The sequence below is a fragment of the Lepeophtheirus salmonis genome, unplaced genomic scaffold (assembly GCF_016086655.4).
Source record: "Lepeophtheirus salmonis unplaced genomic scaffold, UVic_Lsal_1.4 unplaced_contig_1822_pilon, whole genome shotgun sequence".
Classification (NCBI taxonomy): domain Eukaryota; kingdom Metazoa; phylum Arthropoda; class Copepoda; order Siphonostomatoida; family Caligidae; genus Lepeophtheirus; species Lepeophtheirus salmonis.
In genome coordinates, this window is record NW_027292776.1 from 43,812 (window position 1) to 52,197 (window position 8,386).

Here is an 8,386-nt window from a genome sequence, read left to right on the forward strand (position 1 = left end):
ATAATAAGTATACGTATCATAATGAAATTATATGCATTATAATCAATGTTACACTGTTAATTTTATTGGTAATGATTTATAGTTAAATAAAATATAAAAATACTTGTACAATCTGCTTTTAGTTATACTTTTGTACAAATCACTACATGTCCATATTTTTATAATAGTGAGGATATAGCGAATCGTTTCATTATTATTTTCATTCCACTCCGTGGCAGAGAAGAAAATAAGCAGTACTAGTGTCTACAGGACAGGCTAACATGCACTAGACAGTTAAAAAACTGACATTTGGCTAACATGTCAGAAGAAAAAAGTTAAATTTTATGTCGCCTTAAAAAAAGAAAAAGGAGGTGTCAACAAAAATGGAGCTGTAGGCAACCGAGTTAAAAACATACGAACATTCGGCGTTTTGAACATAAAAATATTTCATATTTAAAAAAAAAAAAAAAAAGGAGCACGCGAAAATATACTTTTCTTCCAGAAATAGTACTATATACTTATTAATTATTAGTTTTTATATGTGGTCCTAGGACTGATCCAAGACTAATGATTATGAATGCAGTCCTCAAACCGATCCAACACTAATGATTATGAATGCAGTCCTCAAAAAATTTAAAAAAATAACGGAAAAGAGAGAGAGTGTTTGTATTCACTAATTTATCACTCATATTCATAAAAAAGGATGAAATCGGGGGAATACAGAAATGAATAAAATGGAGAGATGAAATGCTAACACTGTTAACTTAACTGTGTTATTCTTTTAATTAACGAGAAGGCAAGAAGGTGATTTGCTCAGTCTTGGTATAATCTGGGATCTAATAAGAGGGATGAAGCACGCCTCACACTCAAAATTACTATGGGGAAAGAAGAAATTATTTTGTTCTTTGATTTTTCCTTATTTGAATATCCCTCCAAAGAGAAGGTGAGTTTTCAATTATACAATTGAGTATTTATTAATTGTTATTTTAATAATAAATGTATAATTTAGTATATGATAGTCAATTACTGCCCGAAGTGGGAACTTGGACTCGAGACTTCCGACTCAAGTAGGCCTATAGTCCATATTTTGAAGACGATCTCACAATCAAAGACTTGATCAAAGACTCCATAGCTAGTATATTGCGAACTCAGGAAAAGGGTTAACACTATGGACCCTATATTATAGTATTGGACTTGAAACGAGTTTGAATGACATCTGTGGATTCGATGAAAATATTCAAGGACTTGGACATGACTTCCGATTCGACGTGGACTTTCAGTATAAGGATGTTTCCCCTACTAAGATTAATGCTGTGTCGTAAGCTGCAGGAGTATAACCGATACTTCGAAATCTTTGGAGGCTATGGATTAAAGATATCTGTAGAAAGGATTAGACACCTACTAGAATTCAAGTGTGGACTCAGTACATTTTTGAATAAGGACTTTGAAGACTACCTATCGGTTAACAAATCCTACCTGTTCTACATGTCATTGACTATTTAAAAGAAGCAAACTGAAAAAGACATAGTTCTATCAATCTTTGTACCTGAAACACACTTCTTAATCTTGCTAAAGGGGAAATACGAATTGGACATCTTCTGAAGCAAGACGTAGCAAATAATTGGAATTATTAAATGAAACAATAGACGCCTTTACTCCTCCTATCAACTCAACATTTTGTCAGACATCCCATTAAGGTTGTTTTTAGAGGAAGAGCTTAGTTTTTATCCAAATCATAAGAAGCTCCCTGTGTCAAAGCTTGTGTACATTGTGAGGTCAAATAAAGTTAGGATTGTTGATGCAATTCATAACGTCATAGCTTATTTGAAAGTTATTCCTTGAATAGGAAGACTATAATGTATAATGTTAAAATTTAAAATTTGCAAATGTTGTTCTCTTCGCTATCAATAAGGACAGAGGAAGACTAATATATACAATGGACCTTGTTTATAAGTGCTATATGCGTAGTAAAATTATTTGATGATTTTTAAATTAAAATTAATAGCTTAGAAGCGTCTAATTTCATAGTTAAAAGCTATGACCCCTCTGTTAATGTGCAAGAAAATAGGACATAGTGATCCTGGAACAAATAGAAGAGTATACAAACTGTCAAATGTATCTTAAATTCATTGTATATGTCTAAATCCAAAAATTGTTGTATTTAATATTATAATTGTATGTATCTATAATATTGTAGCAAGTAAATTTGATTTTTATTTTAGTATTCAGGTTGAAATATTATTTTTACTGCACTAAAAAAATTTGTGTGAGGGCATTTAAAAAAAATCATATGCATATTCTTATTTAAACTGGAGTCTTGAATGTATTTTTATAGGTTTTCAGAGGTTTATATAATGTTAATAAATTATTTTCTTCATTATAGATGTTGTTTTATTGAAGTCATATACTTGTTCTAATAACATAATCTCCATGTATATCAAGATACTTCACTTTGTTCCTTGGTTTGTCTCCAAATCATGCCAAATATCAAAGATATATTTATTGAAGGTTTCTTCTAAGAAAAAACGAGATTGTGTGATTTCAATATCCGTGATTCATCCCTTTTCATTATATCCCAGGGATGACTGACTTGAGATGACATTTTTATCTAATTTATTCTTTAGATTTTAATGACTATTTTTTTAATAGTCAAAAAATTGAAATTATTATTAGAAAATACAATTTATTTAGTATTTATTTTATTCTTAAGACCTGAGTAGTCTCAGGTTTGGAGTGTGATTGGTAAGGATTAGAAATAATAATGCAGTAAAATTTTTACAGTTATCATAGAATACAGTTTAAATTATGTTTTTTTTAATCCTTCAGCCACCTAATGCTCCATGTGTTAAATATATAATATATCGATTTTGTGTGGTACAACGTATAAAATAAAACTATATTTCATTATCCTATGGATCCATTCCTATTTCCTGCATTGTCTTCCGTGGAGTCTTGAATAAATAAATTAAGTTATTTAAGATGTCATAGGTTCAATGGAGCTTGAAGCTTTCTTTACCCTATCACATGAAATTAACGCGTGGGTTGGTAATTAAGTGAAGATCTGTTTGAGGCAGAGTTTTGAAAAAGTCCTTATACTACAAGTCCGAGTCGAGATTCAAGTCTTTGCTCACCAGTCCAAGTCCTCAGAAAATATAAGATACATTCAAAGAATACCTTACTTCCAGTGATAAAATTCAAATGACTTCAAATGATTTTAGATATTAAAATTTACAATTTTTAGAAATTAATAATTATTAATATTAAAATTTGTAATTAAAAAAATGTGAGGAAGACCAATCTTTGCTGAAATTTGTAGTTTTGCATTTTAAAAATCTTAAATACTAATGTATTAGTCCCTGTTTTACGCAAATGTCAAATATGTTATTAAAAAAGTTTCCCCATTCCAGAGCTAACAAGTTTCACAAAATATACTATAAGCCATATGATACGGAGGTCACAAAAGCTTCTGTTAGCTAGCATTCAGACAACTTTATCTTGAATGGATCACTTACAAATTGGAAGGACATCATTATTATTACTTCGGCTACAGGAAATACAAAGTGAGAAAACAATGAATATTTGTATCAATTTTGTTGAACTTTTATCGATGTGTAATAAATTATATCTTTTGTTAAAAATTCAAAGTGTCCAAGTTTAATACAAAATTGTTTTTTATTTTATTTTTTAAGGAAGGTAAGTTTTTAGGGTGTTGTTCAAAAAAATGAATGCGTTCCCATTCCGAGGCATTCTAAGAGGTAAAAAGATTGTATTCGTATTTAAATGTTAAAACCTATTTTATAAAGCAAGAAAAGCTTGAACGAAATTTTCTATGTCTATGTAAAATTATGGTCACCATAACTAACGTTCGAGTTACTGCCTTCATCTTACCTATAATCTTGCTCATTGGTTCAGGTATAGCTTATCCAAGAAGGTATTTTGAAGAGGGAGCGGAACCACAACAAACTTTCCCAAAAAGAAGGCTATTTCTCAATGAAAACTTATTCGTTCTTATGGGTAAACGCCTTCTGGAATAGTCACGTCTTTCCAATCTTAAAGGACAGTTCTGGTAGCTTCCATTGCTTTGAGTAGTTCCCATCTAGGGCAATCCTAGGAGACGAGTGTTTTTCAGATTGACAATTTGATTTTTTTCGGCATGACGTTTATAACAAAAAGTTTGATATGTTCTATTGAATAGTCAAAAGTAGAGAGTAAGCATAGCGTATCGAGACAATCTCTCCGACACAAACCTTGATAACTCTTTTCCGGGGTTGAAAGTGTATACCAGGGGTTTATGATCCGTCCATATGTTAAAATGACAACCCATCTGTTAGCGTTCGAGCTTCTTCAAACTGTGCACAATCCCTTTGATCTTTTTATCAATTGAGACTAGTTGATTTCAGCCAGCTTCAGTTTCTTTGAAGCAAAGGCTACCGGACGATCCACTTTCTCAATAAATTGTGAGAGGACAACCTCCAATCCCACAGGTAAAGCATCAGTGGAAAGTGTGAGCGGACGTGAAGGATCATAATGTGTGAGAACGGGAGCGTTAGCTAAAGATTTTTTTTAAATTTTCTGAAAATTAATCTTTACACTGCTCCGACCAAGAGAAGTTACAATCCTTCTTTGTAAGTTCATGTAGAGGGGCTGCCTCCATGGGTAGAGAAGGGATGAAAGTTCAATAATATTGCACCATCCTTACTTGACTTCAGTACACGAAGTAGGAGATGAAAAAACGAGAACGGGGTGGATCAGTTTGGATCAACAAAGTGACCTTCTTTGGAAATCCTGAATCTGAGGTTAGTGAGTTCATTCACTCCAATGATACATTTCCTTGGCTTGACCTTTGTCCCAGCATCTTGAATCTGACGAAATACTTCCTCCAAAGTTCTAATGTGGTCCTCCTTACTCCTCGAGAACACCAATAAATCATCAATTTAGACCTTGACACCTTTGATCCCTTGAAATAACCTTAGACTCTTCATCAAGAGTATATCGGCCGTAGTACCTAGTGAAATCCAACTATAGACTCTCCTTGAGCTTGCTTAATTTCTGATAGCCTATACCTTCGAACAGCACAGAGTCCTTGGGAGAAAAATCTTAAGACATGATTCTGATGGCGTTTTTAAAATTATCATCCTTTCCCTTCTTGGTAACTTGTAATGTTTTGAACCATTGCTGTACTTTGCTTCCAGGGCAATGTAGTTGTAAAGCCTTTCTTTTTTCTGCCAATGCTTCCCCAAACAAGGAAGCGTGAATCAAAAATTAAGCCAAAAGGACGCCCATTTAAGACCACGATGGCTCTCACTCAGGACGAAAGGACTGGGCTGACTCACACCTAAGTCTTCTGAACGAAGTCCACCTCTCCTCCTAAAAAGGGCAAACCATCTTCTCGACTCAAGATAAATACTTCCCCCTATGAGACTAGGGAAAGTGTGCAATTGGATCATCACTAATCTCCCATCAGATAGATCATGAACATTCAGCTGTGACAAGGGATGAGTGGAGAAGAAAATAAACAAACTGAATGTTCATGATCTAATTAAACTTTATGACAGCTAAGCTATTCTTTTCCAGAACATTAATCAAATTATAAGTATTAGCATATTGATTTTTTGTTTTTTAACATGCCAAAATTAAACTCGATTTTAATCACTAGTCATAAAAGTAAGTTGATATTTTTTTTTTTTTGGACACTGAACGCTAAAAATGAGATATTAGTATTCCGTTCTAATAGGTCATAGTAATTTCGGAAGGGGTGTAGTTGTACACAGGAAAAGTATCATAGTAACGTGTATGGTCTGTGAAAACTTTAGTCTTTATCTATATATAAAATTGTACATGATAGCTGTTTCTGTATGGCACAATTTTTCAAGTATTAAAAGCTTGCCATACAGAAACAGCTAAGTTTGGAACTTTCTTAGTTTGCATTGTTATGTAATGATTTAATTAAAAGCAAGTATCTTAAAACGAATACTTTATTGGTATTCAAATAGAATCAATAATAAATTGAAGATTGTGTATTCAATTGGATCATGGGATAATGATTTTTCTCTTACTATATGCGTTATGCTGTTGGCTTCATTTACTAAATTTCTAAATTTAAATTTGTATCTACCAATAAAGTCGATGCGTCTAAAAGAAAATACTCCATCAAATATTATTATTACTTTTTGTGGTTCTGAAGGAAGCGACTATAACCAGGACTTGAGATATGTGCTTGTATATAGGATATCTGCGTATTTACATTTAAAACTCATTTAATCCTAAAAGTTGTTTGTTTCAAGCAATCTTTATACATAATCGGTATTTGAATTCATTTATGTCTCCTTATTACTTGAGAAGATCCCTATATAATGAGTGGAATGAAACTGAAGAATATCTAAAATTAATTATTAATCATCACTATATATAGTTATGTTCCACTTTATCCCATTGATTTGTTCTCTAATGCCTGGAGGGATGAAGTTACACGATCTTTTATTAGATTCAATTCCAAAATTATTCAATGAGTTTTTAACTAGTATTTACTAATTGATGAAGAACACTTATGATAATTGATAGACATACTATCAAATGACAGTCAATACAAATTAGTAAATAAAATACATATGGATATACTAAATTTGGTAGTGGATTGAATAATAGAATTGATGACAACAAGACTAAAGAGTTAATACAGAATAAAAATAAAAACTTAATTAAAATTACATTATTATTAATAGACGTGTTTATTTTTTAGTCATTGCTTATTTAGTATTATTGTATAGTTGTTAGGTATAGAAATATACATTAAAAACTCATATGATTGTATAATTCTAGCTTTAAACTTATTCCAACAATTAGGATCAATAAAATTTTCACAAAATCCACTGATAATTAATGCAATATAATATAAATACTTATTTTTAGGTAACACATAATTAAGTTTCAATAAGAACCATGATTATAGACTGTAAACTAAAGATAAAAATAATTCAATTAGGCTTATCGGAGTTCATCGATGTACAAAAAGAAAAACACCTGTACGAATTTACACACTGCGACTCCCGTGCAAAGTATTCTTAAAATTTATTCTACTTTCATGATTCACGGTAGATATAAGAAAAAGTCGCAATACCTTACATAATTAAATGTGATCTCCTTCTGCCTCATCCCTCAGTCAAAGGATAGACTCCTAAAATAAATCCATAAGAGACAAATTTATAACTTCTTCCTCACAATGACACCTTCCATCTACTTACGTGACCCTTCGAAGTGCTAATTAACCGAATAGCTAGAAAAAGTCGATATCCTTCTCCTCTTCCTTACTTAATAGTAGCAAGTTCAGTAGCAAGGAAAATTACTGGATTTGATATAAGGTCATAGTAATTATCTAATTAATTATTCGAATTATTGACTTTTTATTTGTGAATCTATATTTTCATCAACAACGGTCGTTTGGCAAGAGGAATCTATATATTCATCTCCTTTCCTCTAAATTTCGTCTGTTTCTCAGTCAACAGATGATGCACAAACAACTTGTAGGAGGTCATACCAAGTTCCCCTAATCCCTGTTGGATGTTGCTACAAGTTACACTCTTCCTCCTGCCTAGTGTTGTCTGATTCAAGGATGGATCAGCGGTCACAGTCCTCTTTTGGCCTGTCAGAAACCTAGGAGTTATTTTACGATCACTTCTGCTACTATGTGTGGATCTTTCCTCATTTTCCTAATTTTGGAACCTTGTCGTAGAGATTGCTCCTGGTGTATCCCGTGAGCTTGATGATAGCTACTGCTCCATGGCCTACACGAGTGAGCTTGATGATATTGGATCTTTTGGTTTGCTCCGTATCTCTAAGTGTTTAGAATATTATACAACAGACTACAACCTCTCAATTGAGATACTCTGATGTGAATCTCAATCCAAAAATACCAGTTTTACTATTGAATTTTGTCCGGATTTATCTAGGCAACCTTCTATTTGTCATTTTTTTAAAACCAAATGTACCTTACCTCTTGATTCCATCACCTGTAAGAGGCCGTGTCGGGTCTTTGGGATAGAAAGTAAGCCCTATTTGTGTTCTATAACCTCTTGGTGGTAGCAGGAGCCATAGAGAAGTGGCTTGGCGGGGCGATTCATTGACTTAGTGGTCTCCTCCTTTATATTATTCTCCAAACTTAACTACAACTTCGTATCCCTCTTTATTATGCCCTCCACTTCCTGACATCCTGTAAAGGTATTGTCCATTTTTTTTCATCTTAGATATATTAAAGACAAAGCTTCTAGAACATTTAACAACGCCTGTAATCTTTATCACATCAACTCCAGCATCAAGGAGATCTGAGATACGCTGTCTTTTTTTTTTATTCTCGCTCATGATGATGAATTGACTATAAGAATATTGTAGTTAGTTTATGTTAAAAGGACGG

General features: G+C 32.6%; 1 long non-coding RNA gene across 1 annotated transcript; it reads left to right on the plus strand.

The window, feature by feature from the left end:
- The first annotated feature begins 634 nt into the window (after positions 1–634).
- LOC139907488 (uncharacterized) lies at positions 635–2,359 on the plus strand. Its single transcript, XR_011784150.1, has 2 exons — positions 635–922; positions 989–2,359. It is a non-coding gene; the product is annotated as an uncharacterized lncRNA (long non-coding RNA).
- Positions 2,360–8,386: the final 6,027 nt, after the last annotated feature.